Source organism: Chionomys nivalis, chromosome 9, assembly GCF_950005125.1.
Source record: "Chionomys nivalis chromosome 9, mChiNiv1.1, whole genome shotgun sequence".
Classification (NCBI taxonomy): domain Eukaryota; kingdom Metazoa; phylum Chordata; class Mammalia; order Rodentia; family Cricetidae; genus Chionomys; species Chionomys nivalis.
In genome coordinates, this window is record NC_080094.1 from 76,931,185 (window position 1) to 76,945,344 (window position 14,160).

Consider the following 14,160-nt stretch of genomic DNA (forward strand, 5'->3'; position numbering starts at 1 on the left):
TAAAGTAACACAACTACCTGGGATAGGTTTCTGCCACTGGCTTTGTGACTAGCATTATCATCACATGTTTTATTTAAAGTGCTTCAAAACATTGTATTAATTGTTTAAGAATTTCTTTGGGCTGTAGAGTTGTCTCAGTAGTTAAAATCGGTTTTGCTCTTGCAAAGGGCCTAGGGCTCAGTATTCATGACCTAATGGTGGCTCACCACCATCTATAACTCTATTTCGAAGGGATCTCACACCCTTTTTTGACTTCGGAAGGCAGTAGGTACACATTTGTTTCACTCAATAAACATATGTAATTAAAGCACTCATAAACACAAAATAAAATGAGTAAGTCTAAAGAAAAATCTAATTTATTCTGCTCCCATTCACCATTCACCTCATTGTAATTCCTCACAGAACTTCTAACTTCGCTACTCCTTCAACTGCATGTCCTTTTTTCCTTCATTAATTAATTTAACATGCTCTGTACTTCAGTTTGTACTGTCCATATACTCCTGGATGTGGGGCCATCCGCTGGAGACTCGTACACATACTCATCCTTTAAAAAATGCTCACTGACCCCCCCAAACCATCAACTGTACATAGCATCTCAGAGAAGGGTCTCACCAATTCCTTCAACCTTATGAAAGAGGAAATGACTACGAACTACAAAATAATATCTATGCCGGGCGATGGTGGCGCACGCCTTTAATCCCAGCACTTGGGAGGCAGAGGCAGGCGGATCTCTGTGAGTTCGAGACCAGCCTGGTCTACAAGAGCTAGTTCCAGGACAGGCTCCAAAACCACAGAGAAACCCTGTCTCGAAAAACCAAAAAAAAAAAAAAAAATAATAATATCTATGCAGATATAAGAAGTTTCTGTGAGGAATTACAGGAGTATGCTAATTTTATTCCCTCTTATTAATGTCAGACAAATAACTGGGGTGCCTACAAGACTTTTGGGTTTCAACTGTGATTGTCTTCACTGGTTAGTATGTTTAAAGCAGTGCAGCAAAGTCTTTGCTTCTAAACATCTAGAGCTGTGGAGCTGTCTTGGACAAACCAGAGACTGTAAAACACTGTAGCAAAGTATGAAAGATCAGAATGCCTATAAAATAAAATAAAATAAAATAAAATAATAAAAAGTATAAATAAGGGGCAAAAGAAATGGTTAGTTACAAGTCTTTGAAATCTTCATTTAATCTTGGAGAAATCAAATGACAGAATATTTTTAAATTCTATTTTATTATTATACATGTGTAAATGTTGCTGACATGTCTGTCTGTGTGCTACATGGGTGACTGTTGTTATCTAAACCAGAAGAGGACATTGAATTTCCTAGGACCAGTTATAAATGGTTGTGAGTTGTCATGTGGAGGCTGGGAATTGAACCCAGGTCCTCTGCAAGAGCAGCCAGTGATCTTAACCACTGAGTCATCTTCCCAGGTCCCGATTTATAATATTTTTAATAAGTAATCCCATGTAGGGACAAAACATCCAGAAGAGAAATAATTGGAGTGGACAGAATGCAAGCAGGCCTGACATGTATTGCCTCTGTACTATGAATAAAGATAACCTTACCTAAGCTCCCTTTCCTCTTCCTGAAAAATATGCACTCATTTACCTGACTCAATGTTTATAAAAGAGAAAATATTTAGAATGGGGAATGCACATAGCAACTTTAATAAGTAGCATATATTACTGATTTTCATTGGCGCCATTCTGTTGTAGTTCTAGAGGTACACTAAGATAAATAACTTACACTAGCCCATTAACATTGCAACTGTAAGACGGATGGATAAAATAGCAATTTTTGCTTTAATCACCCCAAGAAGGATCTATCCCACCTGTTCTTTTCTGTCTGAGAAACTTTTAAAGAAACATGAAAAGTTGGCTCGACGACCAGTACTAAACATACCGTTGCATTGTAGTGTTCCCAGTACAGAATTCAATAATAGAAAGACTATGCAAAGTAATAATTCTTCAGTCTTTGGACTTGGTCAGCAGGCTCATGCTTTAAGAGGAACTTCTAAACAGACATTCTGATGTAAGAGTAATTTCCTCTTGTCAGTCAATGAAGAGGCAAAGGAAACAGACATGTTGTGTAGGGAAAATGGAGAGATCAGGGAGAGGAAGGGGTATTGTGGCGACTCTGTGTGATGGCCGCAAATTACTTTAACTCAAAGCTGATAAGAGCATGGCTGGTGAAGGTGACCAGAAATGTGGGTGTTTGAGATTTAAAGAACATTTTCAGTCAACTGTCATTGACTGAAAAGATTCTTTTGTTCTTACTTTTACTTCCTCATTTTTTAGATAAGCTTTTTTGTTTGTTTGTTTAAAAGGAGGCTCTGCTCCTGAGCATGAGAGAAACAATGCAAAAGAAACATCTTTGTAGGTAAAGTGGTTCTACAAAAGCTGTGAGGGGCACAGATAATTTTCAGCTCCTGAGATGGCTATTAAAATTTCAAGACATACATAAGATATAACATCACAGACAAATTCCAGCATTATACTTCTAGCAAGTTAGACCATGAAACAAGACATCATTCCTTGCTTTATCACTGGATAAAATATAGATCAATAAGATTTTTTTCTCTCCAATATAGAAGGTAGATACATGTCATTTTTAAAATTTCCTATATTTAATCTCTTTTTTCTGCTATTAGCCCTTAATTGTAAGTGAGGAATGCTCTTGATCTTTAATTCTCCTCCTTTCAAGCCAGTGGTAGTCTATGAGTGGGTATGGGATTTGTGCTAGTCCATTGAACACAGGCCTTGAGATGTCCATCAATGGCAGGACAAACCTATGGATCTTTTAATGAATGGTTGAAAAATTGAAAAGCAATGCCCCCAAAATATAAGTAGCACATCGGAGAGGACTAAGTCAGGAAGAACCGGGGTCTCTGCAAAAATGCGACCAGCTGTGCCAAACTATGCCTGTATTTCACATGGCTGCAGGGCTCAGTTGGGTCAAAACTGCCTGGATTTCATGACTGCAGGACTTCCCAGTCATTCTTGTTTTGTTTTTCTTACCGGGTTTTCCCCCCTTTTCTTTTATTTCCAGAATAGTTGATTTCTAATGAGTCAGGTCCAATTTATCATTAAAAATACTAAAATATATGAATGAAAAGCATATGTCCAAAATGAAAGCAACATACCATTGGTCCTATAAATTATGCTCACCAAGCCACAAAGGAAAAATTTAGAATGTTATCCTAAATTTAGAAAACCATTTTCTAAAGCTGTTTTCTTTTTGTCACTAAAAAACATTTACCTGGTCACTTTTCATTGTTTTTCTTCTTTAGGCAAATATCTGGTGATAATTTCACAATATTGTTGCAAGAAACTATCTTTTGCAAGGTGTTGTGATAATACATACAATCTCACCCCTTGGGAACCAGAGGCAAGAAGATTTCCTCAATGCCTGTTAGAAGCCAACCTCATCTATGCAATGACTTCTAGGTTATCTAGCATGACAGAATGAGACCCTGTATCAAAAACCAAGGAGGCGGGAGAAAGTATCCTTTTACAGGTATTTAGCAGTAAGAAAGAACTCGGATAAAAGCTATTGGTGTGTACTTTCAATTATATTCTCTTCACAGCTTGCACTTCAGTTATTTTCATATTATACTTGAGAAATTTGGAGTTAGGAAGGGTATAAGGTTTGTTGGGGTTTGGCTCTGAAGTTTGTTTATTTACTTATTTATTTATATCATGGACTTATTACTTATTTATATCATTTTAATTAAGAGCAAGCAAGTGAGATACACAATAGTCAATGTATGACAGTTGATAGTATGGATAGAGTTGTATTCTGGGAGATACAGTTTTATTCAAAAATCTTTAGTATGCCAAGCTGGGGGGGGGGGGGCAGATAAAGCAAAAAATGCCCTCCTATTTAGTAACACAAAGGTCCCTGGTGGCTTATTTGGCACGGTTTACACATCCTTCCTTTCAGGTGAGTATCTGGAGATGTTTTCAGGAAAAAAAAATTCAAGTGCAATTACAATGCCATCCTGGTAAAAACGTTGGGTGGGTGTTCACATCCAACAGCTGTCTTAAACTCTACAGTGATTCTTAGAATCCTTAACATTTCTTCTCCATAAACACCTAGAGGATGAGGTATGCCTCATCCCTGGCTGGGCTGAAAGGGCCACCGGAGTCTTACAATGAACAGTAGACAGAGCCTTTAATACAGACAGAGCCTCTGTCCCTTCTTGGCTGCTGTGAAGAGCAGCAGAGCTGGACCCGAAGTGATGGCACTGTGCCGGCAAAGCACTTTGGCACATGCCAGGATATGAAAGGCTCTAATGAGACCCATTTCACAATTCACCAGCCACGTGCATTAAGGAGGCAAAGATTCTGTGCTAATATCCTCACGATATATCCTGTGGTTTAAGTCTCCAGCAGGATAAGGTTCCCTCAGTCGCTCACCTAGCCAGATCTATCCTCCCTCTTGTTCCATGCCAGTGAAATAAGCTAAGCGAGAGGCAGCAGCAGTCTAGCTTAAAGAGACATGAGGCATTTCTAACTGCGATCTATCTGTCTTGGGTATGCAGGAACCTTCTAGAGACCTGCAATGCATGCTAATCTCTGCACTTATTCAAAGAGGGGCTGCTTCATAGTAAAGCCATTGTTCTTTCTAATTGTCAGAGACGGCTGCTCTGCACTTGCCTGGAGCGATCCAATTAACATATCACCACAACACCAACCATTATAATATGTTCTGTGTCCTACCAACAAGGGAAAGCCCCAACCCTGCTTCCATCCACAGTTTCCATCTAATTAGGTCTTTAATACATAAACAGAAGGGGAAACAGGAACCTGGACAGAGGACTATATGTCTGAATCACTTTCTGTCACAAGTGACCTCTTGGAGTAGGGAATTTTGTTTTTAAGAGATGCTGAATTGAGAGAAGTGAGAACAAGAGAAGGACGGAGGAGGGGATAGAGAGGAAGACAATGGCTAGAATGAAGGCTCAAAAGCATGCATGGAAGAAGGGTGAGAGGGAAAGCCTGCTTGAAGCTTTGGGGAATTGAAAACATGTAACTTCTGCTGGAAACGATTGCCATGGCAACATTCAAACAATACAGAGAAAGCCTTCATAGCTCCACTCTTGCCTTCCTGAACATCACTGCATAGATGTTAACTCTTTGCTGGTGGTTTCTGATTTGGGGAGTCACCCAGCAGAGTCTCCTATTGATGTGCTTGAATGTTAGTTCTTGATTAAGTGAATCTCTCCAGAGATTAGCCAATTGAGCAATTAACATTCTCTATTGCATTATAACAGCTGGACGAGATTATCCTCTCTCCCTCCACTTCTTTTATTCTCCCTCCCCTTTCTCAAGATTGTAAGGAATCAACACATCTGATATCTGGCTGTAAACCAAAAGAAAATCTATCAGGAGAAAGACATTTCTAAGCTTCCAAAGGTCACATAGTTTTCTTAGAATCTCTGTCTTAATTATTGAAATCTCCACCATTAGTACCAAGCCACCATTTAAAGAATACAACAAGGCCTTTGTCCTAAGAGAGAATTTCTTAAGACCACAGTGTGTTCTTATATAATAACCAAAATAACCTACAAATGAACATCTGAACTCAAAAAAGGAAGGACCTCGATTAAACTGTTAAATATCAATCAACTTGGTGCAGGGTGGACTATATCTATGATGCTAATTATTAGGAAAGTATATTAGTCATCAGAAGAAAAATGATCTTACCATTCAAATCTGTGAACCCATGCACCCCATCCCCCAGGCCCCTGTCCACTGTAGCAAAACCTTAAACAGAAATAATTTAGTAGCTCGGGTTTTGTTTTTTTTTGCAATTATTATTATTACTTGTTCAAGATAAGAGAGATTACAGAGGTGCGCTACTCTCAAGGAAAACAGTATGGTCGCGGTGGTTTGTAGTTTGTTAGTAAGGAAGCACTGACTTCATCACCGACTTCAAGTAGCTCCTTTTCGCACCTGCCCATTCTCAAGTCTTTAAGCATTATTATGTTAGGTACTGGTGAAAATGCAATTGTTCTGGAAGTCCTGGGATAAAAAAAAATTGATGGAAGGTTGAAAAAGATAAGTAAGATGTTGCAAACACTGTGCACATCATCAATATCAATGTACATTGTGTAATATGACAATTATTGTTAATCCCAGGCTTTAAGTGAAAGGTATCTAAAACTAGAAGTAACATTTAACAAATGATAGATTTAACAAAATGTACATATCCCAATACAGTTAAGACATTCATCTAAAAAGACTGAAGAATATAAATGAAACAAACACAACTCAGCCTGGTCTTACTCTTTAGCATTGTCTTTTATCTACAATAGTACATTCTGCTGTTTCTTGGGAGAAATTAATTCCAAAGTATAAGGCCTAAGCAACTGGATTCAGTAAAACCAGCAATTCATATACTATGAAAAGTAGCTACACTTTGATAGTGAGAAGATCCTTAGCCCTTTCCCCTTGGTTTCTATTTGCAGAAGTTTGCATACAGGACTTCCTCAGACTTGAAAATCATAATCTTTGTGATAGCCATTCCTAAATGAGGAGGCCAGTCTCACCCAGCTATGAATATTGTGTATGAACAATTCCTGATGGGCATGGGATGCTATCTGTGAATGATGTCTGGAAGGAATGCGCATGAAACCTACAGTTAAGTGTACTAAGAGCTGTAAGTTAAAACAAAACTAAATTATATATACCTATATTTAAATGGGATCCTTAAGAAAGCTACTATCAATATTTCAAAAGGCCAAGCAGTAATCATAAGTGTACTCAGAAAACTGCACATATTAAAGCACCTTTGCTATTCAAGTATTTGTATCAACTCATTGTAGCCTTGTATAGTGTATTTTAAAAAGCCATGACTGACTGTATATGTTTACTACTATTAAAAGCAGGGAAAAATTATAATGAATTCTATATATAATACAGATTGGAAACACAGATCATTATAGGAAAAAATGTGACAGTTATTCTAATGACAAAAGTATAGCTAAAAATAGTAGACTAATTAGCAGCCAAACTGAAGGGACGTATTAACTTTTTCTACTTGTTTATAATACCTGCTAAAGTAACTTGCTATTATCTTGGTCAGTGTTGGAGATAACAAAGGAAATATGATGATATCTTTACCTACATCCACAATTAAGTGGCTTTAATTAAGTAAATAGATACATTACAAAAATGACAGGAGCTAGGCATGTAATAAACAAGATGTTTCTGAGCAGAAGAAAGAATACAGATATGGATCTAGAGGAGCTGGGTAAACTTCTAGGAGGATGGAAATTGAGTATATCCTTGGCAATTGCTGTGTCTCTTACAAAGTTCAAGTCAAAGCTAGCCTGGAAGGTCTTCAAAGGAGTGAAACCTTATGAAGAGCAGGAAGAAAACAGAAGGAATGACTATGCTGGTCAGATGGTACAGTAAGGAGAAGAGCATGGGCTTCAGTCTACAAACATACTCATGGACCGTAGAGCAAAAGCTCTTCATCTGTATTTCTTAGAAGGATGCTTGCAGGAAAATGAATGCTGAATTAGATTGAAGAAAAGTTGTTTTTACTAAACAGACATAATGATGGAATCTGAACTGAGAGAACTGTGGGACAATATCTGAATTTACAATTGGATTTAATTACTGATTTGATAGGAGGGTTAAAGAGATATCAGTATTGGACACTTAAATACTTAAGTTATTGGAAGGAATCAATTTCAGTTGTACAAAATTTAGGAAGTCATTAGGAGATCCAAGGAAGTAATGAAGCTATTGTTGGCCATGTAGATTGATTTAGGTCTCCCCACATATATTATGGCAAAAGGAATAAGTTTGGTTTCTCCAAGTAAACCAGGTAAATAACTCTCAGAAATGCACAGGAAGTTTCATTCTCAGGAAATAGGAGGAAGCAGGAGAAGAGGAAGTGTAATGAGTAAAATAAGTAGTAAATGAAAAATTCCTCAACCCTCTGGAAAAGCTTCATGAACTCTGGTCTGAGCATGGTATCAAATCCTAAGGATTCAAATACAATATAATTAGGTCTTGATAACTCACATCCATGTACTTACCTTATATATAAGATATTGTTATCTAAAGTCCAAAGTTATGAGCATTGACGTTATTTCTCAAATAGCCCTGGGTTTATAGATAATATCATAACATTTCCAAAAGCTTTTTCCTTTATAGATATTTGATGAATTAGCATTATTTTCCTAATTCATCTCAATTCCTTGGGTCTTTGTTGGAAGTTGTCAATTTCTTAAATACACATTTGGATATGATTGAGAAATGACAGAAAATGTGAAAGGTGTGTGACCAAAGTATATGGAGAACTCTCACTTCTGGTAACAGATGGGGGGAAATGATATATTCCAAAGTCAATTAAAATATTCAGAATGTCAGGTTGTATAAGAGTAAACTACCAGAGTTTGTTACTGACACAACAAATTTGAATTTACTGATTCTGATCAATGGTTTAGGTGATAAGTGCCTTTTGTTTCCACTCCCATCTTCCAGTTGCTAAGCCACATTTCACAATTGCCAATTTTTTTTTTGTTCCTTAAGTGAGAGTTAAAGTGAAAAGCATAAAATTTGTAATATATTGCCTGGTAGTTATTAAATGGCCCCAAAATTATAACTAAGCTTGCCATTATTAAGTGACATCTACCACTTCCAAAATGTGGCTATTTACATAACTACAGGAAGCTACTATAAGCCTATACCAAAGTTGAAACAAAAACATATTTACATCATATAAGTGCTTTTTAAAACATTTACAAGCTTCATTATGATTTTACTGACATTGTATAAAGTAATATGTATTATGACATAGAGTTGACAAAAAAATTCCATATTTCCATGGTCAGTAGATAGAAGACGAAACACTCATATCTGTCAAGTGACAAAAAAATTTCCATATTTCCATGGTCAGTAGATAGAAGACGAAACACTCATATCTGTCAAGTGACAAAAAATTTCCATATTTCCATGGTCAGTAGACAGAAGACGAAACACTCATATCTGTCAAGTGTTTCTATTACCCCAGTAAATAACTGGATTGCACAGGAAAGATAGTGAGCTGTTTATTACACATCTCTCTATTTGAGTATTACCCACGTATCAAATGCTGTATATCTTGGTTTTCCTGAAGTGACTATAAAAAAAGGAAAAAAATATATCTCATTTTGCAGTGTGAATAACTGAGGTTTATTGGGTCTAACTGGCAGTCTAGGACCAAACAATGAGCAGGTGCTGAAAGAAAGTTGGAACATAATATTTTTCTATTCTGAAGTCATAATAAATCAATTGAAAATTCTTCAGTTATCTCCTTTCTTTTTGGTCCATGTGTCTGCAAGGGTAGTACGCTGTGCTATTCGCATTTACCTGGTAGTCACTCATTTCCTGATATCAAACATCATATGTTTTTAATTTCCAGGATACCTGAATTCCTAGACGGTTAACTATGAACTGAATATCAGGGTCCTAGTGCTTGAAGTAACATTATTTTAAAATCTTGTTGAACAGAAAGCAAACAAACAAAAAACTACAAGGTCAGGAATGTTAGTATGAAGTGTTTCAAATATCACATGCCCATCCAGGACAACAGTGAAAAATAAGAAAAAAAATGTACTAGATCATACAAGGTTCAGACTTCAGTACTTCTAATAAAAGATAATCTTTCCCTCCCTTTTTCTGTAGTGTCGAGTCAGAACATTAATGAGCACTTTTTATTAACCTTTTATAGATTTGTGAGAACAATCTTCCTTGTGTGTATATGTGTGTACATCTTCAAGGGTATGCATGCTTACAAGTAGGTGCACATATGTGAATCTATTACAGGAAGAGATTCAGTGAAGCCCAGTTAGCTATCAAAAAACTGTGTTTTAAGCTAGGCGGTGGTGGTACATGCCTTGAATCCCAGAACTCGGGAGGCAGAGGCAGGAGGGTCTCTGTGAGTTCAAGGCCAGCCTGGTCTACAGGAGCAAGGTCCAGGACAGACTCCAAAACTACAGAGAAACCCTGTCTTGAAAAACAAAACAAAACAAATAAAAAACAGTCTGTGTTTTACATTTAGGAATTCTCAGGTGCTGAGAACATGACAGAGAAAAGTACTCAGAGTGAGTCACTTGTCTCATCCAGCAGACTCAATTTTGTATGCCAAGTTAATGCTTATAGAGTGAAATAAATTTGAAAATAACAAAGACATGGTAGATTCTTGATCCCCATCCCCCCAGCCTGGAGAGTTCTAAGATATTATTTAACCAGTTAACTTTTGGTATCTAGGATATAAAGCTCTTGATAATCCAGCCAAAGTATGCATGGACACAGAGTACATTATCCATATTGCACAGAATGTATTTGGCACTTTGATGACTGATACATTCCTTGAGATAGTAATAAGGGTGCTTTAACGTCATATGACTGGTGCGTGATTATTCTAGTTTACTTTCTGTGCTGCAATAGACTGCATGACCAAGAGCAATTTGGGCAGAAAGATGTGTATTTTAGTTTACAGGTTAGAGTCCACCATCCAGGAAAGCTGAGACAGAAATCAAGGCAGGAACCTATAGGAAGGAATTGAAGTAGAGACCATGGAGGAATGCAGTTTACTAGTTTGGTCCCTATGGCTCAGCCATATAAGTATTCTTATATAACCCTTGACTATATTACAATGATGGTACCTGCCACAGTAGGCTGAGCTATTATGCAGCAACCACAAATCAAGACAATACCTGACAGACATACACACAGACCAATCTGGTCAAGCAATTTCTCAGTTCAGGATTCTGAATCCCAGGTGAGTAGTTTCTGTCAAGATAACATAACCAGCACATTGATACAAATGTATTCCCACCTGTTTGTCAAAGTGAGTAGAAATGAAGTTCTCCTTCTCAACGATATCTGTTCTACTACTGTTTGTAAGCCATACACTCCCTGAACATAGACCAAACATGATCAATTTAAGTGCAGAATTATTGAATGCTTGCAGTACACAACATAAAGGAACCTGATTTAATTTTCCTAATAGCCAGTTTTATGTGGTTATCTTACCTCTGATTTACAGATAAGCAAATAGGTTGAAATAGGTTAAACGGCACCTGTGATTCATGTGGACCTGTGATGCTAACTATTTAAGCTCACCTTGAACACAGGCATCCGAATTCTGATTTCCCTGTCATTTTTAGAAAACACACACACAAAGGAAAATACACCAAATGGTGAAGATTTCCACATTATATTTTTATATGAGAAGGGAAAATTATGAATCGTAGGAGGCCTTTCCAAAACTAGCCAGATTTTGTTTTTGAGAGGTTAGTAATCAAAGTCCAAAAAGTCATGTTTTCAAGATTATTATACAAGTATGATGCAGTATAATGCACATATGATGGAGATGTCAACAAACATGGTAATTAAGGACTAAGACCATTTTTTGTTATTGGCAAAGCAAAGAAAGTTCTTAGGAAGACCACTAAGGAAACGGGCAAAACACAGAACTACGATGAGAGTCAAGAAAATTACAAACCATGATCAAGATCCACTGTTTAGACCACTGGCAAATTTGTCTTCTATTTCATATCCCAGTATTAAGTCTTAAAAATGTCTGCTACTTCATCTGTTCCCATGCACAGATTGAATCTTCTGTTTTTAACAGAGAAAATACGTTATGCAGTTAGAGTTAGACTTGCTGTGAATAGGAAAACCTTAGCCAGATAGTGAAACTAGGGTCCTTAATAGCTGGGATGGAATGATGCACATTTCATTTAAACTATGTATTTGCAGACATATTTGTCTTTGCTTAGGCATTTCAGACCAAGATATGTAACCAAATGACACTTAAATTCCAAAGTTCCCCTATGAAGCTTTAAAAGTACACAGCACTATAGAAACAGTTACAGCATTCTTTTATTATGCCTAAATTATTATTTAAGCATTTGTTGTTCAGATTTTGTTCTAAACAGCGTTTTATAAATTAAATGTTGTATTTTAAACAATTTATTTGGTAAGTCCTTGGGAAGAAAGTCTAACAAGCTCAGTCCCGTAGTCACTGTGCTTGAGTGTAACCGGTAGATCCTTAAAGTACTTGATCAAAATTCATTCATCCTCAGGAAGTGGATACACATGAACTCCCTCAAGAGTGACCACAGCAGACAGAGAGATCACGGCCGACAGAGAGATAGCCTGAGAGAAGTCATTGTGCACAGGCTTTGCACCACATCACTTATAATCTACAAAACATCTAATTTAACAAGGGATTAGATGTTAATGCCTAACGCATAGCCAAAAGAAAAGAAAAATGAGGGATTGGGAAATTTAAACGGTTGCCCAAAGGGCACAGCTATTAGGTTTAAAGAGGAAGAATTTTGAAATATTTTTAAAACTAGTACAAACAATCAGTTTTCTGGGACTGTGGCCATCATCAGACTGTTGGATATACCTACCCACTCACAAATACTGAGTGGCCAACTTCATCTGAAACCAAGTGACTAGGTAGCATTGCAGCTCCACCATCCACACTGTTTCTTTCCTATTCCATGAACAACTTGCACAAACTGCAGAAGAGCTTATTCCCAAACTCTGCCTGAGCACTCAAGAGTGATGTGGGCCAAGTGAGTCACCTTAAGAAGGACTCCTTGAGATGGCTTGTCAGTGCGAGTAGAGGGAGCTACATTTCAGCACAGATGTCAGATTCTTTTGTTTTTCCTTTCCTCCTCGGGAACATTTCCTTGCTTGTGTAAGAAAGGAGGGGGCTAGTAAAGCTACAACAATGTTGAAAAGAAAAATGAAATTTGTGGTTGAATCCAGGGTAGTGTTTAGTACTGAGAAAAATTTTAAAGCAAAGAGGAGTAGACCTAAATCTCCCTAATGGCAAACACAACATACTTGCAATGCAGGTTTTGCAGTTAAACTCTGAAGTTGAACTACAAAGAAAAAAAAAAGCATCAAGATACATTTTCTTCTCTACTTCTATGTCATTTGTACTAAGTTGAAACTGATCAACAACTTTGTATAGCTTGAGTCATTATTACATGACCAAAGATGCTGAATCAAGAACAATGACCATATAAAGCATATCAAATACACACACACACACACACACGGGGGGGGGGAGGGAGAGAGAGACTGAGTGAGAGAATGATAAAATATACAGAAGCCTTTATACAAAGAGGTCTGGAAGGAAAAAAAAAGTCTTTGACTTTCATAGGTTGGTAAATTCCAAAAGAATCTGTGTGTCCCAGCAGTAAACATGTACCTAGAAAAATAAATTAGGCAAGTTTTGGGCTGCAGGATACCTCAGTTAAAGAGTAGCAGAAAGGAGAAGAACGGATGATGGGAGAGAAAGAACAGATTTGGAAGCTATTAGCAGGGTGTTTCTGGTTTCTATTATCACCTCTCTAATATAAATCTAACTCCACAGTTCCTTAATGACTCTCTAGAGTCTACCACTCTCAGCAGGAAATGTGCCCAGCACTAACAGGGTACCCAGGAGGCAGCTGCCTTCCATCTCCTTTGGGATATTTCAGACTTGTGGATCTTCTGGGATTTCAAATATTTTAAAGCCAGAGTTTTGTGAACCAGTCAACAGGAAGAGTGAAGGTGAAAGGAGAGGAGAGGAGGGGAGGGGAGGGGAGGGGAGGGGAGGGGAGGGATGTTGGCACCTACGACTCTTGATGTCTACATTGGCAGAAGTTTACTTCACCTTCTCTAGACCACTGTGCCTTTCTTTCATCTCTGAATAAAAATGGCAGCTGTAATCACCCTATATGCGCCAGAATCTTTCCTAGTTTGGATTCAAAACTTGTCTGCTTCTGTGAGGTTTGTGTGAGTCACTTGTCTCAGACTGTTTGGTCATTAACCAAATAATTACGGTTTCTCTCGGCCTCAGTTTATTCTTTGGTTGACATGTAATATCTGACCTGGCTCTAAAGTTACATGAGTTCATGATTCTAATAGAAACATTCAGAGAGGAATACAGAAGAGTCTCAGGGGTGGGGCTTGGATCATTCTGTACAACAGGCAAGCTTGAAGACTGGCAGAAATGGGGGACGAGGATGAAGGTAATCAATCCCCTAGGCCCCAGCCTCTCAAGTCTCTTACAACATTCTCTTTTATTTATTTATTATTTACTTATTTTGTTGTTGTTGTTTTCTTTGCCTTCTTTACTTCAAAGCAAAGC

General features: G+C 37.5%; 1 protein-coding gene across 10 annotated transcripts in view; it reads right to left on the reverse strand.

Moving 5' to 3' along the window:
* Lrrc4c (leucine rich repeat containing 4C) overlaps positions 1–14,160 on the reverse strand; it is a 1,388,491-nt gene that overhangs the window by 150,324 nt on the left and 1,224,007 nt on the right. The window lies entirely within an intron of this gene.